Raw genomic sequence first — 24784 nt, forward strand, 5'->3', positions numbered from 1 at the left:
GGGCCCAGCGGAGCGGAGCTTGAGATGAAGGGGCCCAGCGGAGCGGTGCTTGAGATGAAGGGGCCCAGCGGAGCGGTGCTTGAGATGAAGGGGCCCAGCGGAGCGGAGCTTGAGATGGCGGGGCCCAGCGGAGCAGTGCTTGAGATGAAGGGGCCCAGCGGAGCGGAGCTTGAGATGAAGGGGCCCAGCGGAGCGGTGCTTGAGATGAAGGGGCCCAGCGGAGCGGAGCTTGAGATGAAGGGGCCCAGCGGAGCGGAGCTTGAGATGAAGGGGCCCAGCGGAGCGGTGCTTGAGACAGCGGGGCCCAGCGGAGCGGAGCTTGAGATGAAGGGGCCCAGCGGAGCGGTGCTTGAGATGAAGGGGCCCAGCGGAGCGGAGCTTGAGACGGCGGGGCCCAGCGGAGCGGTGCTTGAGATGAAGGGGCCCAGCGGAGCGGAGCTTGAGATGAAGGGGCCCAGCGGAGCGGTGCTTGAGATGAAGGGGCCCAGCGGAGCGGAGCTTGAGATGAAGGGGCCCAGCGGAGCGGTGCTTGAGACGGCGGGGCGGAGCGGTGCTTGAGATGAAGGGGCCCAGCGGAGCGGAGCTTGAGATGAAGGGGCCCAGCGGAGCGGTGCTTGAGATGAAGGGGCCCAGCGGAGCGGAGCTTGAGATGAAGGGGCCCAGCGGAGCGGTGCTTGAGACGGCGGGGCCCAGCGGAGCGGAGCTTGAGATGAAGGGGCCCAGCGGAGCGGTGCTTGAGACGGCGGGGCCCAGCGGAGCGGAGCTTGAGATGAAGGGGCCCAGCGGAGCGGTGCTTGAGATGAAGGGGCCCAGCGGAGCGGAGCTTGAGACGGCGGGGCCCAGCGGAGCGGTGCTTGAGATGAAGGGGCCCAGCGGAGCGGAGCTTGAGATGAAGGGGCCCAGCGGAGCGGTGCGTGAGATGAAGGGGCCCAGCGGAGCGGAGCTTGAGATGAAGGGGCCCAGCGGAGCGGTGCTTGAGACGGCGGGGCCCAGCGGAGCAGTGCTTGAGATGAAAGGGCCCAGCGGAGCGGTGCTTGAGACGGCGGGGCCCAGCGGAGCGGTGCTTGAGACGGCGGGGCCCAGCGGAGCGGTGCTTGAGACAGCGGGGCCCAGCGGAGCGGTGCTTGAGATGAAGGGGCCCAGCGGAGCGGTGCTTGAGACGGCGGGGCCCTGTTCAGCGGTGCTCTTCTGCACGGCGGGGCCCTGTTCAGCGGTGCTCTTCTGCACGGCGGGGCCCTGTTCAGCGGTGCTCTTCTGCACGGCGGGCCCTGTTCAGCGGTGCTCTTCTGCACGGCGGGCCCTGTTCAGCAGTGCTCTTCTGCACGGCGGGCCCTGTTCAGCGGTGCTCTTCTGCACGGCGGGCCCTGTTCAGCGGTGCTCTTCTGCACGGCGGGCCCTGTTCAGCGGTGCTCTTCTGTACGGCGGGCCCTGTTCAGCGGTGCTCTTCTGCACGGCGGGCCCTGTTCAGCGGTGCTCTTCTGCACGGCGGGCCCTGTTCAGCGGTGCTCTTCTGCACGGCGGGCCTATGTTCAGCGGTGCTCTTCTGCACGGCGGGCCCTGTTCAGCGGTGCTCTTCTGCACGGCGGGCCCTGTTCAGCGGTGCTCTTCTGCACGGCGGGCCCTGTTCAGCGGTGCTCTTCTGCACGGCGGGCCCTGTTTAGCTGTGCTCTGCTGCACGGCGGGCCCTGTTCAGCGGTGTACATCCTGTAGGTTGAAGGGTGCTTGAGATGAAGGGGCCCAGCGGAGCGGTGCTTGAGACGGCGGGGCCCAGCGGAGCGGAGCTTGAGATGAAGGGGCCCAGCGGAGCAGAGCTTGAGACGGCGGGGCCTAGCGGAGCGGAGCTTGAGATGAAGGGGCCCAGCGGAGCGGAGCTTGAGATGAAGGGGCCCAGCGGAGCGGAGCTTGAGATGAAGGGGCCCAGCGGAGCGGTGCTTGAGATGAAGGGGCCCAGCGGAGCGGTGCTTGAGATGAAGGGGCCCAGCGGAGCGGTGCTTGAGATGAAGGGGCCCAGCGGAGCGGAGCTTGAGACGGCGGGGCCCAGCGGAGCGGTGCTTGAGATGAAGGGGCCCAGGGGAGCGGAGCTTGAGATGAAGGGGCCCAGCGGAGCGGTGCTTGAGATGAAGGGGCCCAGCGGAGCAGAGCTTGTGATGAAGGGGCCCAGCGGAGCGGTGCTTCAGACGGCGGGGCCCAGCGGAGCAGTGCTTGAGATGAAGGGGCGCAGCGGAGCGGAGCTTGAGATGAAGGGGCCCAGCGGAGCGGTGCTTGAGATGAAGGGGCCCAGCGGAGCGGAGCTTGAGATGAAGGGGCCCAGCGGAGCGGTGCTTGAGACGGCGGGGCCCAGCGGAGCGGAGCTTGAGATGAAGGGGCCCAGCGGAGCGGTGCTTGAGATGAAGGGGCCCAGCGGAGCGGAGCTTGAGACGGCGGGGCCCAGCGGAGCGGTGCTTGAGATGAAGGGGCCCAGCGGAGCGGAGCTTGAGATGAAGGGGCCCAGCGGAGCGGTGCTTGAGATGAAGGGGCCCAGCGGAGCGGAGCTTGAGATGAAGGGGCCCAGCGGAGCGGTGCTTGAGACGGCGGGGCCCAGCGGAGCGGTGCTTGAGATGAAGGGGCCCAGCGGAGCGGTGCTTGAGACGGCGGGGCCCAGCGGAGCGGTGCTTGAGATGAAGGGGCCCAGCGGAGCGGTGCTTGAGACAGCGGGGCCCAGCGGAGCGGTGCTTGAGATGAAGGGGCCCAGCGGAGCGGTGCTTGAGACGGCGGGGCCCTGTTCAGCGGTGCTCTTCTGCACGGCGTGGCCCTTTTCAGCGGTGCTCTTCTGCACGGCGGGCCCTGTTCAGCGGTGCTCTTCTGCACGGCGGGCCCTGTTCAGCAGTGCTCTTCTGCACGGCGGGCCCTGTTCAGCGGTGCTCTTCTGCACGGCAGGCCCTGTTCAGCGGTGCTCTTCTGCACGGCGGGCCCTGTTCAGCGGTGCTCTTCTGTACGGCGGGCCCTGTTCAGCGGTGCTCTTCTGTACGGCGGGCCCTGTTCAGCGGTGCTCTTCTGCACGGCGGTCCCTATTCAGCGGTGCTCTTCTGCACGGCGGGGCCCTGTTCAGCGGTGCTCTTCTGCACGGCGGGGCTCTGTTCAGCGGTGCTCTTCTGCACGGCGGGCCCTGTTCAGCGGTGCTCTTCTGCACGGCGGGCCCTGTTCAGCGGTGCTCTTCTGCACGGCGGGCCCTGTTCAGCGGTGCTCTTCTGCACGGCGGGGCCCTGTTCAGCGGTGCTCTTCTGCACGGCGGGCCCTGTTCAGCGGTGCTCTTCTGCACGGCGGGCCCTGTTCAGCGGTGCTCTTCTGCACGGCGGGCCTATGTTCAGCGGTGCTCTTCTGCACGGCGGGCCCTGTTCAGCGGTGCTCTTCTGCACGGCGGGCCCTGTTTAGCTGTGCTCTGCTGCACGGCAGGCCCTGTTCAGCGGTGCACATCCTGTAGGTTGAAGGGAGCCAGACCTGGCCTGGACTCTGTGCTCAGACGCCCCCCGACCGTGATGTTCCTGGGCCCTTCGGTGACGGAGTCCTGGGCCCTTTGGTGTCCTCCTTTACAGCTGGGATGTGGCATGTGGGGCCCACCTGCTCCGCGCTCCTGCTGGCTGACGTCTCCGCCCTGCTGCCCTTACGCTCCTTAGATGGGCTCTCGGGCCCTTGCCTCCCCTAGACGTTGTGGCTGGTGAAGTGGGCGAACTCTGCTCCTTGGGGGCAGCCGTGTCAGTCTTGGCACGGCGGCCCTTGTGTTTCCTGGTCCTCTTGCCGGGGGGGGGGGCTGGATGTGTACTTGCTGCTGATGGAGGTGTCACTGCTGGCAAAGGGTGGACTCCAGAACCCATGCACAACAGTGACACCCGAAGCTGGGCTGGTGGTGGCTGTGGTGCTCTTGGGACTCTTTGCAGATGGAGGGGGTAGGTCATCAGAGGGAAAGAGGTCAAGATTAGCCAGGAAAAGTTTTTTAGGGCCAAGGTAAAAGGTAGGAGAAGTGGAGATGGAAGTGGAGGAAGAGGATGTGGTTGTAGGAGAGTCAGGTGTGCTGTCATTGGGTGAAGGTGCAGGTGCTGTAGGCTGTTGTGAGGTGGATGTCTGTTGGGTGGGTGTCTGCCTGCGTTTGTGTGTCTTGGAAGGGGTGGTGACAGACACAGTGGGAGAGGACACAGGGGACGTGTAAATGGCAGTGGGGGTGGTGACTGCACGCGTGCGGACTGTACAGGAGGGTGTGGTGGTGATGGAAGCACTGGCTGATGTTGGTGTGCATGCAGGTGTGAGTGTAGACGTCACAGGGAGGGAGGAGGGAGACGAGGAGGAGGGGGACACAGGGGTGGTAGTGACTGTTGGCATGTCTGCATCTGTGTGTTGCTTGGGTGAGTGTTTGTGGGATCTGTGGTGCTTGTGTCAGGATGAGCTGCCCTTGGGTGTTGAGGTGTGTGCAGGCTGGTCAGATGGTGTGGATGGGATAGGCTGAGGAACAGGAGACAGAGACAGGGTGGAGGCAGTCAGAAGAGGGAGGCTGGAGACAGGGACAATGGCTGCCGTCAGTGCTGAGGCCAGAGCATTGAACGATCGTTGATGGGCAGCCTGACCCGAATTAATGCCCTCCAGGTAGGCATTGCTCCGATGCACCTCCCTTTCTACCCCCTGGATGGCATTCAAAAGGGTAGTCTGCCCAACAATGAGTGTCCTGTGGAGATCAATGACCTCCTCACTGAGGGCAGCAGGGGTAACAGGGGCAGGGGCTGAGGTGCCTGGGGCGAAGGAGACGCCCGCCTTCCTGGGTGAGCGGGCACGGAGCGTAGGCTGAGGGGCTGCTGGGAGGGCGGGGCTGGTGCGCTGGGTGGCGGCTGTACCTGTAGAGGCGGGGGTCCCGGATGTTGCCGCCACCGCTAGGGAGCTCCCATCCGAGGACGTGTCGCTGTCGCTGCTGTCACCAGCGGTCCCCGTCGTGGTGCTCCCCTCGCCCTCCGTCTCACTTGGGCCCTCGGTGTCTGTTCCTGTGCCCACCGGGGCCTTGTGGCTTGCAGCTCCCTCGTGCTCCGATGCCAAATCTCCTCCGCCTGATGATGCTAATGCACACATGCACAAGAAGATGAAGAAGAAGGGTGGGGGGAGAAAGAGAAGACCTGGTTGAGTGCATGCAATGTCAACACCGTTGGCGGAGAGGACACAGGAGCCGCATGCACTAAGCCGCGCAATCGGGGTACACTACTCAGTACTTGTGACTAGGACAACAGGTCTAGAGACGACAAACGCGCACATGTGTGAGGCTGGACCATCAATAGCTGGACTTGTCACCCTACGGAGGTGGGGGCCGGGAGCACAGGGCCATGCCTAAGGTAGAGGACTACACTACAGAAAGCGCCCTGGCCTAATGTCACCCACAACCCTCCTCCCCCACCCAGACACCTCCACTGCGCAGAAAGATAGCAGAATGTGCTGAGACTCACCCCCTTGTGTCTGCTGTGGTGCTCTCAAGCGCCCATCCAAATCAGGGTAGGCCACCGCCAGGATCCGGGACATCAGGGGTGTCAGGGTACGACTGGCACCCCTCCTAGGTTGGGAGGCCATCCCCAGCAGTGACTCGGCGGTCTTCCTGGTTCCGCGGCGGATGTCCTCCCACCTCTTGCGGCAGTGGGTGCCCCGTCTGACGTGGACCCCCAGGACCCGGACTTCCTTGGCGATGGCACGCCAAATCCCGACTTTCTAATGGGCGCTCACCTATGTGACATGTACAGGGTGGGAAGGAAACATTCATCAACTTACTGCATGTTAGATGTGATTGGCCCCCCCTCCCCAACCTTGCAATATAGCACATGCTCTCATCTGTCGTGCGTTGCACTCGTCATTCGCCCCCCACCCCACCAACTTACATCCACCCCACTCCACACAGGCATCGCCCATTCCATGTGCACCCGGTGTACTCACCTGTTGGTCTGGAGGACCGTAGAGTAACGCATACTGGGGGAGGACCCCATCCACGAGCTTCTCCAACTCTTCAGGCGTGAAGGCAGGGGCCCTTTCCCCAGTCGCAGCAGCCATTGTCACTTCCAGACCGAGTTCACAGCAGCACTTGCAGTATAGGTCCTCTCCTGTGGATGATCAGGTCTCGAGTGATTAGGCAGATAGAAAATGGCGGCCGCGGCGGTGCGTACCGCGGCGGTGCGTACCGCGACCGCCGGCGCACGGCGTCATTGGCTCCTGAAACCCATAGGCTTCAATGTTATCCAATGCGGCTCCGTATAGCAGTCTTCGACCGCCTACCGCCACGGTGTGCTCCACCAGCGCAGTGACCTCACATCCCATTGTCCCACTTCACAGGTCAGGCAGCCGCCATTTCAAGGGCCCACATGACATAATTTCTACTGCGACACACAGGCCTAGGCCTGGCATTGCCACACATACACGCCTTTCAATACCTAGATAACCGTGTGCCATGCAAGCAGTGGTGAACGTACCAGTGATTATCTTGACTCTGTGCTCCATGTTGTCCTTCCTAGGCACCGTCCGCTGGGATTTGCGAGGAGAAGGATGAATCCTCGCGTGTACCGACCGCTGGTGGACCTGTCGACAATGGAAGAACGCCACATCATACTACGGTACCGACTTGACCGTGCCACTATCCATGAACTGTGTGCCCAGCTGGAGCCAGCCCTGATGTCCCCCATCCGCCAACCCACAGGAATTCCCCCTCTGGTGCAGGTGCTGTCAGTCCTCCATTTTCTTGCAAGTGGCTCATTCCAGACAACAGTGGCCATGTCATCAGGAATGTCTCAGCCAATGTTTTCTAAGGTTTTGTCTAGAGTGTTGTCTGCCCTGACGAAACACATGCGGAGTTACATTATATTCCCTGAGGAGGTTGATTTGCCCACTGTGAAGGGTGATTTTTATGCCCTTGGACATATTCCCAACATAATTGGTGCCATTGATGGGACCCATGTAGCCTTAGTCCCCCCAAAAGACGATGAGCAGGTGTACAGAAACAGGAAGAGTTACCATTCTATGAACGTCCAGGTGGTCTGTTTGGCTGACCAGTACATCTCCCATGTGAATGCAATGTTCCCTGGTTCAGTGCATGACGCGTATGTGATGCGTAATAGCAGCATCCCTTATGTGATGGAACAGCTACAGAGACACCGTGTGTGGCTAATAGGTGACTCTGGTTACCCAAACCTGCCTTGGCTATTGACCCCAGTGAGGAATCCCCGGACCAGGGCTGAGGAACGGTACAATGAGGCCCATGGGCGAACTAGGAGGATCATAGAAAGGACCTTTGGGGTTCTGAAGGCCAGGTTTAGGTGTCTGCATATGACAGGGGGATCCCTGATGTACTCACCAAAGAAGGTGTGCCAGATCATCGTGGCCTGCTGTATGCTTCACAATCTTGCATTGCGACGTCAGGTGCCTTTCCTGCAGGAGGATGGTCCAGATGGTGGTGTTGAAGTAGCTGTGGAGCCTGTGGAGAGTGAAGAGGAGGAAGACTCAGAGGACGACCCAGACAACAGGGACAGAGTTATCCAACAATATTTTCAGTGACACACAGGTAAGAATCACACACGCCATTTTAATTTCCTGAATGCCTCGTTCTTCTCAACTTTGTCTATGACCCCCCCGTTCTTAGAAACTGATGCGTGATTCTCCCTTCCCTTTTCAGTGCTGTATGACCCACTGCGTGACTTCTGCTTGGTTAGCCCATGGACTAATGCTTATTGCTCTCGGTATGTGTTCAGCACAAAGTTTACAGTACATAATTGATCTGTAATGTGTTTTACATGTGTAAATAATACAGCCTGACTCCAGCATGATTTCAGTGCATTGCGTGATTTATTTTTGGTGCTAGATGATGGTACATGATATTCACACGATGATGGGTGGGGGTGGAGTAATGTCCATGGCAGAGTCCAGTTCTCAGTCTCACAGGTGCATTGTCCATATGCCTGTGGAAGGATGGAGCAGGGGCAGTTCAAGGTTGGACAGGGTGGCAATGTGGGACAGTGGAATGACTTCAGGGGGGATCTCATGCTGGCGGGGGTCTTGACATCCTACTCTGTCTTTTTTTTTGGATCTCAGGCTCCTCTTGCGGGGTGGTTGTTCATCAGCAGGAGGTGGGGTTCTGGTGGCCTGTCGTTGTGGTGGGGCCTCCTGTCCACTAGCGCCGGCGGAGGTGGTAGGCTGTTCCTGGTCCGGGCTAGTGACAGGGGCCCTGTGTGGTGCCACATGGTCCCGCAACGTGTCTTCTATCCGGTGGAGGGCCTGGACTATGCTCCCCATGGCGGTAGAGATGTTGGTGAGATGATTGTTGAACCCCATGTAGCGTTCCTCCTGCTGTGCCTGGATCTCCTGGAACCTGGCCAGTACCGTCGCCATCGTCTCTTGTGAGCGGTGGTAGGCTGCCATGATGGTGGTGAGGGCCTCTTGAAGTGTCGGTTCCCTGGGCCTCTCCTCCCCCCCCTGTCGCACAGCAGCCCTCCGAGTTGCCCTGTTTCCCCCGGCCTATGTCCCCTGGACGTTGTGCCCACTACCACTGCCCCCAGGTCCCTGTTGTTGTTGGGGTGGTGGGTTAGCCTGGGGGCCCTGTAGTGGCAGACACACCGCTGATTGACCTGTCCTAGAGACAGAGCCATGGGCCCGCTGGGTGGGAGCTGTGCTGTTGTTCCCAGAGGGGGTTGGGTCTGCTGTGGCCTGTGTGTGGGGAACCGACTGTCCAGAGGTCCCCGATGGTCCGGGCTGGTCATCAGGTTCCAGGTCGACAGAGCTGCTGTCATCACTGGGTGCCTCTTCCGGGGGGGGGATGGACATTTCTGGACCCTCCTGGCCGGTGTGTTGGCGTTCGGGTCCTGCATGGGGTAAGAGAGTATGGTTATTGTTTCGGTGTGTGCTATTGTGTGCGATTTATGGGTGCCCTTGTCCCCCAGTGCTGTCATTCCCTTGGGGGAGGTGTTGTGGGGGTGTTGGAGGGGGGGGGTTATGTGCAGTGGTCATGCTTAGGTGATGGGTGTCCATAGTTTGTGGCGGCATGCAGGGATTGGTGTTGGGTGGGTTGTGCTGGGGAGACATTCTCAGGGAGGATGTGTGATGGGGGGTTGGGGGTGAGGGTGGTGGTGGGGGTTGGCATGCTGGGGGGGGTGAAGTAGTTGAGATTGTACTTACCAGAGTCCATTCCTTCGTGTACTCCAGCGAGGCCATCAGGATGCAGGATGTTTAGTACCTCTTGCTCCCATGCTGTGAATTCGGGTGGAGTGGGTGGGGGTCCCCCGCCAGTCTTCTGCACTGCGATGTTGTGTCGCGAGACCATCGAGCGCACCTTTCCCCGTAAGTCGTTCCAACGTTTGCGGATGTCCTCTCGATTTCTGGGATGCTGTCCCACCGCGTTGACCCTGTCCACGATCCGCTGCCATAGCTCCGCCTTCCTGGCTATAGTGGTGTGCTGCACCTGTGAGCCGAAGAGCTGGGGTTCGACTCTTATGATCTCCTCCACCATGACCCGGAGTTCTTGGTCCGAAAAGCGTGGGTGCCTTTGGGGTGCCATGAGGTGGTGTGGATGAGGTGTGGGGTGGTGTATATGGTGAAGAGTGTGTTGGTGTGTGGTGCTTTGTGCTTCTATGTGGTGTGTGTGATGGTGTAGTGTGCCTCTGTGTGATGTAGCTCTCTATTCTGTGATGTGTCCTCTCTCCTTCGTCTCTGATCTTCGGTCGTAGGGGTTTGTGGGTGATGTGGGTGTGTGTTTTATAGTTGGTTGGATGTGTGGGGGTGGTGTGTGTATGTGTGTCAGGTGTGTGTATTTCAAATTGTCCAATGTGGCTGTGTTTTGTATATGTGTGTGTATTTTGACCGCGGCGGTGTGTACCGCCAATGGAATACCGCGGTTGAAAGACCGCCGCGTGGATTCGTGGGTCAGAATGGCATGGGCGTGTTTGTGTTGGCGTGACGGTGGAGGTTTGGTCATCTCCAGTTTTCCGCGGCCTGCTGATGAGGCGGCCTTCCTTGGATGTTGGGATTTTGGCGGTTTCGCCGTTGTGGGTCAGAATGACCGTGGCGGTTTACCGCGGCCGCGGCGGTAGAATGGCGGACTTTTGACCGGCGGTAAGGGCCTTTTACCGCCGAGGTCAGAATGACCCCCTTAATGTTAATGTGAATTCTAACTCCACTGCCTTTAAGTGGGCATCATCTACCTTTTTATAACATGATGTATGCCTTAACTATTTGTATGCCTCTGCAATGCAATCTTTCTTAGACCAAAGGACTATATTGCTCCCCTCAGTGGCGTAGCGTGGGTTGTCAGCACCCGGGGCAAGGCAAGTAATTTGTGCCCCCTAACCCGGGGCAAGGCAAGTAATTTGCACCCCGTAACCCGTGGATTTAGTCTCTTCCAAGATGTTGCGCCCGGTGCGGCCGGCCCCCCCTCCACCCCCCACGCTACGCCACTGGCTCCCCTTATCTTTTTTTCTCACCTCCATGTGTGGATTATACTTTGTTTACCGTTTGCATGAACTCTCCATTATTATTTTGCATATTCGTCATACTCCTCAAACCTAATTTTTCGAACTCTTTTGTGACCACCTCAACATACTGATCAATAGTGTCATTTCTGTTGGTGGACCGTTTTGGATTTAGGTTTGAGACTGAAGCATCTGCTTCCCAAATCCATACACCTTCCCTTTCCAACATTTCCACCACAGCATCATCATCTATTTCCATTGTGGCATTATTCTTCAGCTCAAGGAGTTCCTTCATAAGGTACACATCACCAATCAAAAGATTAATTTATGGTATCCCTATATCTGATGCCATGTTTTTTTTGTTTTCTCTTAGTTTATGCAACTTCATCAATTTTAATTTTCTTGAAAATTTGAAAAAGTCTATTCTGCTTTGTATGTAGCCAATGTTGTTCTCGCTACAAAAGGAAAGTCTCAATGAAAGAATCTTTAATTCATTGTCACTCAATGTCATATTTATTACTATATTCCTGTCTTTCAATACCTCTTGTTCCTCCTGGTCACCTTCCTTTGATTTTTTTCTGATGATTCTTTTGCCTTGGCCCTGCACATTTTCTTACTCTGCTTGTTCACCTTTGCTTTGCACTGTCTCGCCAGGGCCTGTGTTTGTTCTCCTGTCCTTTCATAATAAAATTCAATTCCTCTTGCAAAGTTGTGTGGCCGTCCATTCTGTTCGATTTGTCAAAATCTGTGTCTGAGCTGACGTCAATGCTTCGCTCACTAGGCGCTGTTCTTTGTTTCTTTTGGTTGTTGCCACTCAGCTTCTGTCTTCTCAAATTATCAATTTTCTTTGCAATAGTATAGATGTGACCAGATTCATAGGGCCATATTTATACTCTGTTTGCGCCGGATTTGCGTCGTTTTTTTTAACGCAAATTCGATGCAAAACGAACTCCATATTTATACTTTGGCGTTAGACGCATCTAGCACCAAAGTTCATGGAGTTTGCGTCATTTTTTAGCGTGGACACCTTCCTTGCGTTAATGATATGCAAGGTAGGCGTTCCCGTCTAAAAAATGACTCCGAGGCATGTGCGCCGTATTTATACTCCCGGGCAAAAATGACGCCCGGGAGTGGGCGGGTCAAAAAAAATGACGTCCAGCCGCTTTTGCGTAATTTTTTAACGCCTGGTCAGGGCAGGCGTTAGGGGACCTGTGGGCTCGGAAGGAGCCCAGAGGTGCCCTCCCATGCCCCCAGGGACACCCCCTGCCACCCTTGCCCACCCCAGGAGGACGCCCAAGGATGGAGGGACCCACCCCTGGGACATTAATGTAAGTTCAGGAAAGTATTTTTATTAAAAAAAAAATTGGGCATAGGGGGTCCTGATTTGTGCCCCCCTACATGCCACTATGCCCAATGACCATGCCCAGGGGACAAAAGTCCCCTCGGCATGGCCATTGGGCAAGGGGGCATGACTCCTGTCTTTGCTAAGACAGGAGTCATTTCAATGGGGGTTGGGAGTCAAAAAAAATGGCGCAAATCGGGTTGAGGCGAAAATTTTGCCTCAGCCTGACTTGCCCCATTTTTTGACGCCCAAGCTCCATTTTCCCCTACGCCGGCGCTGCCTGGTGTAAGTCATTTTTTTTTACGCACACCAGGCAGCTCCGCCGGCTAACGCCGGCTAACGTCATTGAATAAATACGGCGCCCGCAAGGCGCTTCAGAATGGCGTTAGCCGGCGTTAAATTTTTTTACGCACAACTGCGTTGGCGCAGTTGTGCGTCGAAAAGTATAAATATGGTCCATAGTCTCTTTTGTCTCTATTAAACTTTCGTGCCTTTTTCTGGTTGATTGCTTCCTCTGCTGGATTTAGTCATTCCATCATTGTTTTCATGATGGATTTCACTAACTCTTTATCTTCATGCTTTTTTATGGCTTCTGTGATACTTTATGAGTATCTGCCATATATATCTTAGAATAACAAAATATCCATATGGCATATATATATATTGAGAAAGTACATATGCTGACATAATAATAATTAGAAAAGCGGAAGGTTGTCAAGTAACATAAGAATGTAAAATATGACACTAATAATTCTGCTACGTAAAGTACAAATTCTATAAATGTATACAGTTTTTGTAAGGGCTAATCATAAGTCACCCTGGATTCTAGAACCCTTGTCTGAAGAGCTTGTTATATAGAAACCTGCATCGAAGGAAGCGGAAACCCTGCCCTGAAGAGGCGTTGACTGAATGGGTAAGCTCAAGACCACCCTTGGAGTGGACAAATGAGAAGCTTGGCAACGAACAAAGAGAAATGACAGCAGGAGTATTCACAACTCTTGCTCTGTGTAGGAGGAAAGGTGTGACTGTTAACTCCTACCTTGAAAGTCCATCAGTGCTATAAAGGCAGGGCAGTACAAAACATATAATATAAATGAAACAAACAATAAATAAATAGTAAATACTATATATCATGCAACCATAATGATTACAATAATAAAAAAAGGTACTGCAGCAAGAGATGAGAGCTTGGTGGTCCCAGTCACGATAGTTAGCTTAACAACGTCCCATTTGTCAGGCCTCGCTGATATAATTATATAGTACTTTTTTACCAGCGTTTTCTGGGCAAAGTAGTTTCTTTATTCCTTGCTGCTATTTAAATTAAAGCAAGAGAAGAATGAGTAGTAGAAACCTCCATCCTGTAATACAAATCTGATAGAATAACCATAGAGCTGTTGAATGACAATGGAGCTTAACAGTGACAGTAGTGAGCAGGGGATGCTGGACAATAAATGGCACATGATATTTAGTTCTGCAGGATTGTGCCCTGTCTTAAATGATATACAAATGTAGAATTTAGTATGAATACAAAACCACAGGCCTACTACTCAGTCATAGGAGCATCTGGGCCTGTACAACTTCATGGTCAGTATTGGGCTTACCGTGGCCAGCTTGAATGGCTTTTGTCATGGCCTTTGTATCACCAGACAAGCAGTGCGGTGTATTTCATTGCCTAAATCCTTGACTGCTTATGTACAATTATCTTTAGTGTGCTCAACGGCCGTTTCAAAATGTTTTTGGGGCAGGTGCTTTCAGCTGGGTATGGTGAGGTGTCCGTCGCATTTCAACCCTGACTTTTAACATACACACAGACAAAAACGCACATACTCTCTCCCTCCATTGGTTCTGGAAGTCTTTAAAAACAGTTGGTTATTTACAGACACTAGGACACATGCACTTGGACACATGCAGTATATTCGGTTTGCTCTTCATCGCATGCACAGGCCCAACAGGCTGCCCGCACAAAAAGCTCCTATCACAGGCAATTATTTTGACAAAGTTGTGTCCTGGATAGTGCCAGATGGAGTTTAAATAAGCCTACTAGACACTCACACGTTGCCACCAGAATACACAATCCACATGTGCAAAACAAATCTTCCTGCTCGTCGCTGTACACACTGCAAGGCGCTAAACAAAGTTCAAAGAGGGTTTTGCGTTCTCAAGCTCTGTATCTATTTAATGCATGTAGGACTACATATTGGGGGTCATTCTGACCCCCGCGGGCGGCGGGAGCCGCCATATGGCCGCTCCGCGGTCAAAAGACCGCGGAGGCCATTCTGGCTTTCCCGCTGGGCTGGCGGGCGACCGCCAGAAGGCCGCCCGCCAGCCCAGCGGGAAACCCCTCCCCACGAGGAAGCCGGCTCCGAATGGAGCCGGCGGAGTGGGTAGGTGCGACGGGTGCAGTGGCACCCGTCGCGTATTTCAGTGTCTGCAAGGCAGACACTGAAATACAAAGTGGGGCCCTCTTACGGGGGCCCCACGACACCCCTCACCGCCATCCTGTTCCTGGCGGTCGGAGCCGCCAGGAACAGGATGGCGGTGAGGGGGTCGGAATCCCCCATAGCGGCGCAGCAAGCTGCGCCGCCATGGGGGATTCCCAGGGCAGCGGAAAACCGGCGGGAGACCACCGGTTTTCCTGGTCTGACCGCGGCCAAACCGCCGCGGTCAGAATGCCCTGCGGGGCACCGCCAGCCTGTTGGCTGTGCTCCCGCATCCCCGGCCCCGGCGGTCCTTGACCGGCGGGGTCGGAATGACCCCCATTATCTTTTTGGATTTCAGGTTTGATATTTGTTATGTGCAAGCACATCAAAGATATATACTTAGAAGTTAGCACACAATACAAGCAATTTTTGGGGGAGGGCGTGGCTTGCCCGGCCATCATGGCAGTCACTTACGGACAGAGATAGCTCCGCACACCGCGCCCCGCAATCAAGCCGATACCAGCTGCGCACATCGAGTCCGGGTTCGGCAGCTGTCCAGCACGGGTCGACATCCTATAAATGGTAGGGGGCCGGCGCCCCGCTCTCTGCTCTGAACCAGAAGCCTAAGCCACGGCGGCAGGTGTCGGCTTTGACGGCAACCTGCTCACAAGTGCCCGGCCTGATTGGGACAAATGGCTGCCCAGCCGGTATGATAGGCCTATGGCACTCCCCGCGACAGGGGAAACCCAACGGAAAGCTGCGGAAGAGCTGTGGGCCCTGACATGCTTGATGGCAGGGAATCGATATCTCGCTCTTTGCCCTACTTAGGGGCCTGCCTCGCTGCAGCTTGGAGCCACAGGGATGAAGGCCAGCCCGAGGGCCCTTGACCCGATGGTGGAGATGACCACTTGTGCCAGTGCTGCGAATCTGAGGCAACCACTCTTGGCAGGAGAAAATAAACAGGGAAACCACAGGGGCTCTGATCCAGGCACTAAGGTGGTGCATACCTTGGGAATGGTCAGCTCCTGATACCGGCAGCACAACAGGAACTCTAGAAGGGTGGATACACCTATGGCACCTCTGAGGTGCACTATACCTGACGACCTTGCCCATGGAGCCGGAGACCCTAGCACACATAAATAGGTGAGGCCTGAAACCCTGGGGAGGCTCCCCTACAACCCACCAATAAGCCAGGTCACCATGTTCTGGGGAGTCATGGAAAGACTGCCGATACTGAGGGAAGACACTGAGCCTGTGAAACCTTCCCCCCTTCCTCACTTGTTGTGAGAAAGTAGCTTCTTTCTAGCATGGCTAGCCCCACTTTTGGCCTGTTTGTGAGTGTGTGTCTGTGTGTTTTTACTGTCTCACTGGGACCCTACTAGCCAGGACCCCAGTGCTCATAGTTAAAACCCTATTTGTCAGTGTGTTTTGCCTGTCTCACTGGGATCCTGCTAGCCAGAATCCCAGTGCTCATAGTTTGTGGCCTATGTGTGTGTTGTCAGTAGTGCTTAACTGTGTCACGGAAGTTCTGCTACCCAGAACTCCAGTGCTTATGCTCTCTCTGCTTCCAAATTAGTCACTATAGTTTAGTGACTTCATATTCCAATTACAATAGGCACACTGCACTACCCTTATAAGTCCCTAGTATATGGTACCTAGGTACCCAGGGCATTGGGGTTCCAGGAGATCCTTATGGGCTGCTGCATTTCTTTTGCCACCCATAAGGAGCACAGACAAACCCTTTCACAGGACTGCCACTGCAGCCTGCGTGAAATAGTGCACACACCATTTCACAGCCATTTTCACTGCACTTACGTAACTTATGAGTCACCTACATGTCTAACCTTCATTTACTGAAGGCTAGGTGCACAGTTACTAAGTGTGAGGGCACTCTTGCACTAGCAATGGTGCCCCCACGCTATCCAGGGCCAAATCCCTGGACTTCTTGAGTGCGGAGATACCATTACACATGTGTACTACATATAGGTCAATACCTATATGTAGCTTCACAATGGTAACTTCGAAAATGGACATGCAAGATGTCTAAGATCATGGAATTGTCACCCCATTCCAAATCTGGTATTGGGGGGCCAGTCCCATCCATCCTGGGGCTCCACCATGGACCCCCAGTACTGCCAAGCCAGCTCTCTGAGGCTTGCACTGCAGCTACAGCTGCTGCCACCTCACAGACAGCGTTCTGCCCTCCTCCTGGGGTCTGAGCAGCTCAGTCCCAGGAAGGCAGAAAAAACATTTCCTTTGGAAGGAGGGTGTTTCACCCTCTCCATTTGGAAATAGGTGTTACAGAGGCTTGGGAGGGGTAGCCTCCCAGAGCCTCTGGAAATGCTTTGAAGGGCACAGATGGTGTCCTCCATACATAAGCCAGTCTAAACCAGTTCAGGGACCCCCAGTCCCTGCTCTGGCACAAAACTGGACAAAAGAAAGGAGAGTGACCACTCCCCTGTCAATCACCACCCCAGGGGTGGTGCCAAGAGCTCCTCCAGTGTGTCCCTGGCATTAGCCATCTTGTTTTTTAAGGTGTGGGGACACTGTGGAGATCTCTGAATGGCCAGTGCCAGCAGGTGACATCAGAGACCCTTCCTGATAGGTGCATACCTGGGTAGGTAGCCAATCCCCCTCTCAGGTCTGTTTAGGGTCTCTCCTGTGGGTTCCTCTTCAGATTCAGCTTGCAAGTTTCCTCCAGGAATCCTCTGAAACATCTGCTTCAGCTTCTGTTCATCAGATCAACCGCAGACTGCTCCAGGAACCGCTGTAACTGCAACAAAGTATCCAGAAAAGCTACTGTGACCATGCAACTTCAGCTCCAGTCAGCAACTGCAACAGTTTCCAAGGTGTGCATGCTCTGAGGACTCCCTGCCTTCTCCCTGCACCAGAAGATCCAAAGGAATCTTCAGTGGAGTGACGGAGTCACTTACCTGCTTCAGCAGGCAGCTTCCAAGACGATTACCGGTTCTCTGGGACTCCTCTCCTGGCGACGAGCATGCTCCCTGGAACACAGGTTGTGGACCCCTTCGACCCAGACTGTCCTAAGGTCCAGCTGTCCAAATTTGGCAGAGGTAAGAGCTTGCCTTCCCGGTTTGCAACAGTACCCCTGTGCATTGCGTCATCTCTAGCTTCTGAGGCCCCTTTGCACTATTTGCAAGAATACTTTGTGCACAGTGTGGCCCAGGTCCCCAGCACTCTATCCTGTGATGCACAACTCGCTGAGTTGTTCTGCGGCAGCATGGGACCTTCTTTTGTAGTGCTGCAGCAACCGCAATTTGCATCTTCTTTTTCCCCATGTCCTGGGACTCCCGTGGATACTGCCTGGTCATCTGTGGGTTCCCTCCAGTGTTAGGAGCCCCCTCTGCCTCCTCAGTCTGAGTTGACGTCCCCAGGTCCCTCCTGGGTCCAGGCAGCACCATTTTGACACAAACCGTGACTTTACTTGAACCAAGGCTTGTTGGAGGATTCCAGCGCTGCAACTTGCCTGCATCCAACATCTCGACGTGGGACATCTCTTGCATCATGCAGGAACCCACAGCTATCTTCTTTGGTGCTCTTCTGCAGACTTTTTCTAACCGGAGAATCCTCTTTTGCACCATCTTCTAGATTGGCAGGGGCTCCTGTCCTTCCTGGAATCTTCTGTGACTTCTGGACTTGGTCTCCTCTCTTCACAGGTCTTCAGGTCCAGGAATCCACCATTTGTTGCTTCCAGTCTTGCTTGGTTCTTTCAATAGCTCTTATCACGACTTGTAGTGTGTCCTGAGGAAACTTGCAGTACTTCACTCCTACTTTCCTGGGCTTTAGGGTGGGGTATTTTAATCACCTTTGTGGTTTTCTTACAGTACCTGCACCCCTCTACACACTACACTTGCCTAGGGGGGAATTTGTGATTCACATTCCACTTTCCTAGTATATGGTTTGTGTTGCCCCTAGGCCTATTGCATCCTATTGCATTCTATTGTATTTTCTACTGTTTGCACTATTCTGTGACTACTTACTTACCTGGTTTTGGTCTCTAGTGTATATATTGTGTATAATACTTACCCCCAGAAGGAGTATTGCCTCTAAAATATTTTTGGCCTTGTGTCACTAAAATAAAGTACCTTTATTTTTGGCAACACTGAGTATTGTATTTTTTGTGTATAAGTACTGTGTAACTATAGTGGTATTGCAGGAGCTTTGCATGTCTCCTAGTTCAGCCTAAGCTGCTCTGCTACAGCTACCTCTAGACAGCCTAAACTGCTGGAACACTGACTACATTTAGCTAATAAGGGATAAATAGACCTGGTATACGGTGTAAGTACCTAAGGTACCCACTACAAACCAGGCCAGCCTCCTACACTTGTGGACAAAGCAAAGGCTGGGAGACACCTGCAAGGCATCTGATCTTGACACTGGGGTTGCCGCTGCTGGCACTTGTGGACACGTAGGAGGTGCAGCCTTGCTCCTGTTGGTTCTCATCACTTCCCTGGGGCAAAAACAGATGCACACAAGTCGGCCAGGACTGTCATTTAAGTGGCCCAGGGAAATTCCCAGATCTCAATGGAAAACAAGATTGGCAATGTAGTGATGGAGTTGGGCCTTATACTCGACGTCCAACGCAAACTTGTGGACAGCGTTGCAGAGGGAGAAAAGACACCGACTGAATTACAACCACAGTGAGGATACTCAATGGGAGAGCTGAGGATGCATAGAGATGCTCCCCAGAAACAATCTCCAGATCTTTGGTCTCCCGGAGGGAGTGGAGGGACAAGACCTTTTGGCCTTCTTAGAGACCTGGCTCAAATTTTTTGTCCCCCCCCCTCCAGTCGCAGCCCATTCTTTTCACTGAAAATGTCTCACAGGATGCCGGCATGCAGACCTGTTCCAGGGCACTGCCACACCTGATGGTCACCCTGAAAAAATTACAACTGCTAGTGGGTAAGGACAGACTCGGAGCCCCATCATTCAAGGCCTATTACCTGGCAGCTCAGCTACTACGGTCTTGAGGTAGGGGATGACATCTGAGGGAAACCTGGAATGGCGCCAGCCTCCTTCGCCTGTCCACAGTCCAAAATATCATGCTCCTCAATGCCACACCCTGATCCTAATGGTCACTCCAGGTCACTACCACCTCTAAGTGATTGGCCAGAGTTTCACACCTTACTTCACATGTACTGCCATACACCCCAGCCTTCCCTTTGCAATGCCTCCTGTGCTTTCCTGGCTCCTACTCCTTCGCTGACATGCTGGTGTGACATGAGTGATTCCTAACCACAATCCTTGACTTCTTAGTAGCAGGCTTCCTTCTATCCTTTGGCCAACCTTTCCTAGACTATGCTCTCCTCAGCAGATAGTTTCTGACTTACCAACAATTATGCCACACTTGCCATGACCTTTGATCCATTAACCATAGAGAACCCCAAACTCACCCTTTCATACATACTCTCCTACGCATGAGTGCCAGGAAGCACCTGATAACGTGGATTTGCAGGGCTATACAGGAACACACTGGGACTTCACTCAACACCTTACGAGGTACGTAAGAGGATGATTTCTGCCAAGCGCTACATGACAAAGAATGGCAATAGGCACTAGAATTCCCTGAACAGGTGTCCAGAAACACCAGATTCAACGCCATTCAATTATTCATTCCACACTGCATTTACTTGATGCCTCAGCAGCTTAATCATTTTTTCCCCACTACACAACTGTGCTGCCCATGCTGCCGCTGCGCTGATTTGCGACACATGTTATGGTCCTGCCCCAACCTTTCCTTTTGCTGACACTCAGTCCATGATGTATTAGCGAGGTAATAGAGCTCACAGACCTTGAATCATGGGAGGCTTGCCCCTCTGTATCATCAAACACAGGAACCAACACAGAGTGCTGGCATGCTTTCCTGGCTTGGCTCTCCTGCTGGCCAAGAGAATCTTTATGTTACATTGGAGAGCTGCACAAGCGCCCCCACTCTTTGCCGGCAGAGAGAGCTGCGAAAGTAGGGTAGGGCTGAAGGTGAAGCCCTGCACTATGAAGAGGCTGTTCACCTCTGTAAAAAGCTGCACCTGGAGGCCTGAGATGCCCTCCTCAACACTTCTAACAAATTATACAAAACGACAACCTTCCTGCACAGGTCCCCTGGGACATTCCAAGATGTCCGCATAGTGTCCCTCCACCTCTTCCTCCTCACTCCTCCACCTTCCCCACTCACCTGGGACCTCCCCCACCCTGCAAGAAGACTAGATCCTGAGGCTGGTCTCATAAATCTGGGATTGCAAGTATGACCCAATCGGCACAGAGGGAAAGCACTCAGCTTCCACGGCACCCAGCTATCTCGACCGGAACTCAAACACAGCAACACCTATCATCCTTGCCAATCTGAGACCTAGCAAGTGCAGCGAGGAGAGCTGAACCCTAGCCCTCCCCAATGTTCATGCTGATCCCCACCCAAAACTCCCTTCAAGTCTTAGTCGCGACCCTCGTCTTCATATTATTTTTTATTATTGTGTGGAATCGATACTGTTTAGGCACCTTTGAGGCATACGGCACCATAACACCCTTCCCACTGGTCGCCTGGAACTGTGACACTCAGGCACATATTTTACTTTTTTAGCGCCGCATTTGCTTCATTTTTTGACGCAAAGTGGCACAAACTTACAAGTTCTACTGTCCTTGTGCCTAACTGAAAACCCTAATAAAACAATTTTGAGAAAATACAAGCACATTTGTTGCCATTTGATAATAGGCTTTTCACTATGTGATGGAACACATTTTATGAATCTCACAACGACAAAAGAAGTTAAAACCAGCAGGGTTGTAAACGTATGCAGGATTTTGAATTGTGCGTGCAAGTTACACAAGGATGTCAGAAAAAAAAATATGAACCTATTGAACTATTTTATATAGAGCACACTTCTATACACTGCATCTTGTTGGTTATCACAAAACGAACGATGTAGCAGGTGTTTTAACCCCCCGAGCAATATTAGAACACAGTCAATTAAGTAAGCCAGAACAGCTTTACTATCAACTTTTCTGTAGGACTAATTTGGAAAAAAAATATTCCTAAGCTAACACTTCCTAGATCCTTTCCTGATAACGTTGCCCAGCATGACTCCACCCACTTTCTGCCTCTGCCCATTATCCACATTTTTTGTTAGTGGGGTGGATATTTTTCGGTTCCCAGCACTGGTGCAGGTAGCATCTGGACAGGCAAAGTTTGTCATGCATTCCCTCAGGCCCGGTTCAAGGATGTGAGTGGGTTTGCTATGTTACAAAACTCACTTTCTAAACAAATAGTGCATATGCAAATTCTTCTGAAGGGCAAAGAAGATGCCAGAAGTTGATGCTATTTCCCTTGAGGTGCAAACCTTTGTGGTGGAAGCTCACCGATTCTGTCTGTGGGACGGTAATTATGTTACCCTCCCATGGATGCATTTTAATTCATTTTCTAGAGGCACTTAGAGTATATTCGCAGGTCGTGTTTTCCTAACCATTGTGGTGTCAAGTCAATTTTCCCTACCCCTTGGTATTGGATCTGCCATTTTACAAAGTCTCTGCTGTTCTATGTCAACTTTACCACTAAGGCCACTGGAAAACAAGCGTGATGGTTTTCTCTGTAATTATTTGTGAACGTTTTATTTAATTTTCTCTAGAGTCCATTAGCGGCACCTGCAGTAGCACTCATGAGCAGTCACAGAATTGTGTCACTCTGGTACAGTGAAGAGTAACGAGCCAGTGCCACCTTGGCTCAAAAGTCATCTTCTCTGATTTTGTGAGTGGCTCAAACCAACCTCTGGTTCACAACAAGCCCACCTTCTCTGATTACCTTAAATAGTGAATAGTGAATGTTGGTCGGTCCTGCTGACCCTCTCATCTCTTATTATTACCATCTTGTTATTACCAGTCTGAGATGCAATTTCACCATGTCTGAAAACGGACACCTGAAAAAACATCAACAGTCCCTCAGAGAGCTTCGCTGTTTAATTGTGTGTCTAGTACAGGGTGGATTTGTGTCACCCAAAAATTCTATATGCCGCAGACTAACCGGCAACAACCAATGTATTTAAGTTACAAACACTGCCTTGCTCACTCTGTTCCAGCCACCACACTCTCAAGCACTGTAAGCCAATACAGGATAATATCACCACAGTAGCCACTCACGCATGACACCAAAACATTTCCCACTTACACTTCATTGCACCACAACACCCTTTGATTCCAACAGTTGCCCCTAGTCTAGCGTGTTAGCTGTCCAGTAATGAGCCATGGCGCCTCATGAGCGGTATGAAGCGCTGTACAAATGCAATTACAAATGATTAACCGAGGTCACTAACACCTTCTAACCCAAAGTGAAAGCTGAGAGCTCTTGAGAGAATGATACTAACTTTACACCCATGTACAGGTATAGCGCTATACTTACTATTCATACATTTCTTTTCTTTTTCTTTTTTTAGAATGACTATATATAAAAGAAAGAGGTTCTACGCTGGTGTCATTAAATGACAGTCCACGCAAATTGAAGCTGTCTCCTATCCTTTGCTGTACACAGATCCCATCTTCACTTTCATTTCCCTTGCTTTTGAATGATTTTTGCATTCATGCTTTGCCTTTGTTGCTAATCTTTGCTTAACTCATTACAGTTACTTTAATATTTGCCCTTCTAGGTCTCTCCTTTTAATTTCCTCCTTTTTAGCATCGGACCAGTGTTGCCACCGTGATTTTTAATCTGGATTTTTTCATCCACAGTTTCTTATTCACAGATACCAGAAAAGAAATGCGTCTTTTCAGCGAGGAAAATTAGCTTCAACCGTTCATATGCTGCACTGATTTCCACACATTCCTTCTTTTGTCCCAGTGCTTAGCATGTGAAAAATAAGATCTTCTGTGAAGTGGCCAAAATGTTCTTAGCAGGTTGCCGCCAGTGCTGATGAATGCTGTGGATGCCAACTACAAAGGGATTCATCGAATACCCTGTTTTCTGTGCTGCGCTGGATGTTACAACACTGGTCTTTACCAGACATGCAAGTACCATAAAGTTCTTTTTCAGGCACTTTACAATGCAATTATTCGGGAATGGGTAGTGGTATAGGGAGCTAAGGGTTTTGGGGTTTTTTACACTTCAGGGACAAAAAGCGGTAAAATGTTTTCAGGATTCAAATATGTGTAGTGGTAAAGAGTGGTAAGGGATTTTTAGGGTTCAGGGCAGGTAGTGGTAAAGGGAGGTAAGGTTCTGCCAGGCTTTATGGACGTGAAGTGGTAAAGAGAGGTAAGGTTTTTTAGGCTTAAGGGGTGAGTAGTAAAGGGAGGCAAGGGGTTTGAAAAAGATAAAAAATTATAAAACACACATATATATGTATAGGGAGGGAAAGGTCCTTCCCTGGCGCGGGCACCGACACTAAGAAGCGCGCCTTAATTGGACCCCTTTGGGACATATATATATATATATATATATATATATATATATATATATATATATATATATATATATATATATATAAATATATTCAATTAAACACAAAGGCTACAGGGCCGTTATAGTTAGGCTCACATTTTAAATGTGCCAAACTGTAGAAATTCACCCGTTTTAGTTAGAGTTATCTAAAGTGACAATAAATTGTGCCTTAAGGTAACTATAACTTGCGCCCCTGTCATGCGCAGCTTTTAATGGATAATTTTCGAACAAATGTTACGGTGATATCAATGATATTATAACCGATTTCGGGATTGATGTAATATCTGGGGTAATTAGCAGGTAATTTCTTGACCCAGAGCTACTTTTCTACCTAGTTTTGTGTAATTCCATCCAGTGGTTGGGGTGCTATCGCTGTTCAACATCCCTGTGGACAAAATGAATGGAGAAAACGTGTTTTGGAACCATCCTTTTTCTCGGCCCCCACTTGATGGATCATCCTGAAACTTTGCAGACAGTAGCTGAAGTTAGCGTCATATTTTCTTTGAAAATTTTGTGAAGATTCATCAAATGGCACCATAGTTACTAGCTAAACAAAAAAAAAATCTATAGAAACTAGGGGCCTGATTACAACTTTGGAGGACGGTGTTAATCCGTCCCAAATGTGACAGATATACCACCTACCGTATTACGAGTTCCATAGGATATAATGGACTCGTAATACGGTAGGTGGTATATCCGTCTCATTTGGGACGGATTAACACCGTCCTCCAAAGTTGTAATCAGGCCCTAGGTCCAAACTATAACTACCTATTGGCGACCGCCCTGCTCCCTTTCCCACTGCCCTCCAGTTTCCATGTTTCCAAGCCCTCCTGCTGTTTCTAGCCTTTTGTCGTGCCCTTGCCCACCCCCTCCTGTCCTTCATAGTCTGTTATGCTGCAACTGTCCTTCCTGTTTGGATGATATGGTCAGCTTGCTGCACTTGCCTCTTTCCTCTCTGCTATGCATGTGCATGGCCCTGTCTCCTCGCTATTGCTTTCCGTGGTCCATTGTGCTGCACTGCCATCCCACTTACCCTGTGTGGTGTGTTGTGCTGCTGTAACCCCTGAGTCCTGCCCTGTAAGGTCAGTTTGGTGCCCCTGCCCATCTCCCACCTGCCCTCTGTTATCCAGCCATGTCCCTA

Source organism: Pleurodeles waltl, chromosome 1_2 (assembly GCF_031143425.1).
Source record: "Pleurodeles waltl isolate 20211129_DDA chromosome 1_2, aPleWal1.hap1.20221129, whole genome shotgun sequence".
Classification (NCBI taxonomy): Eukaryota; Metazoa; Chordata; class Amphibia; order Caudata; family Salamandridae; genus Pleurodeles; species Pleurodeles waltl.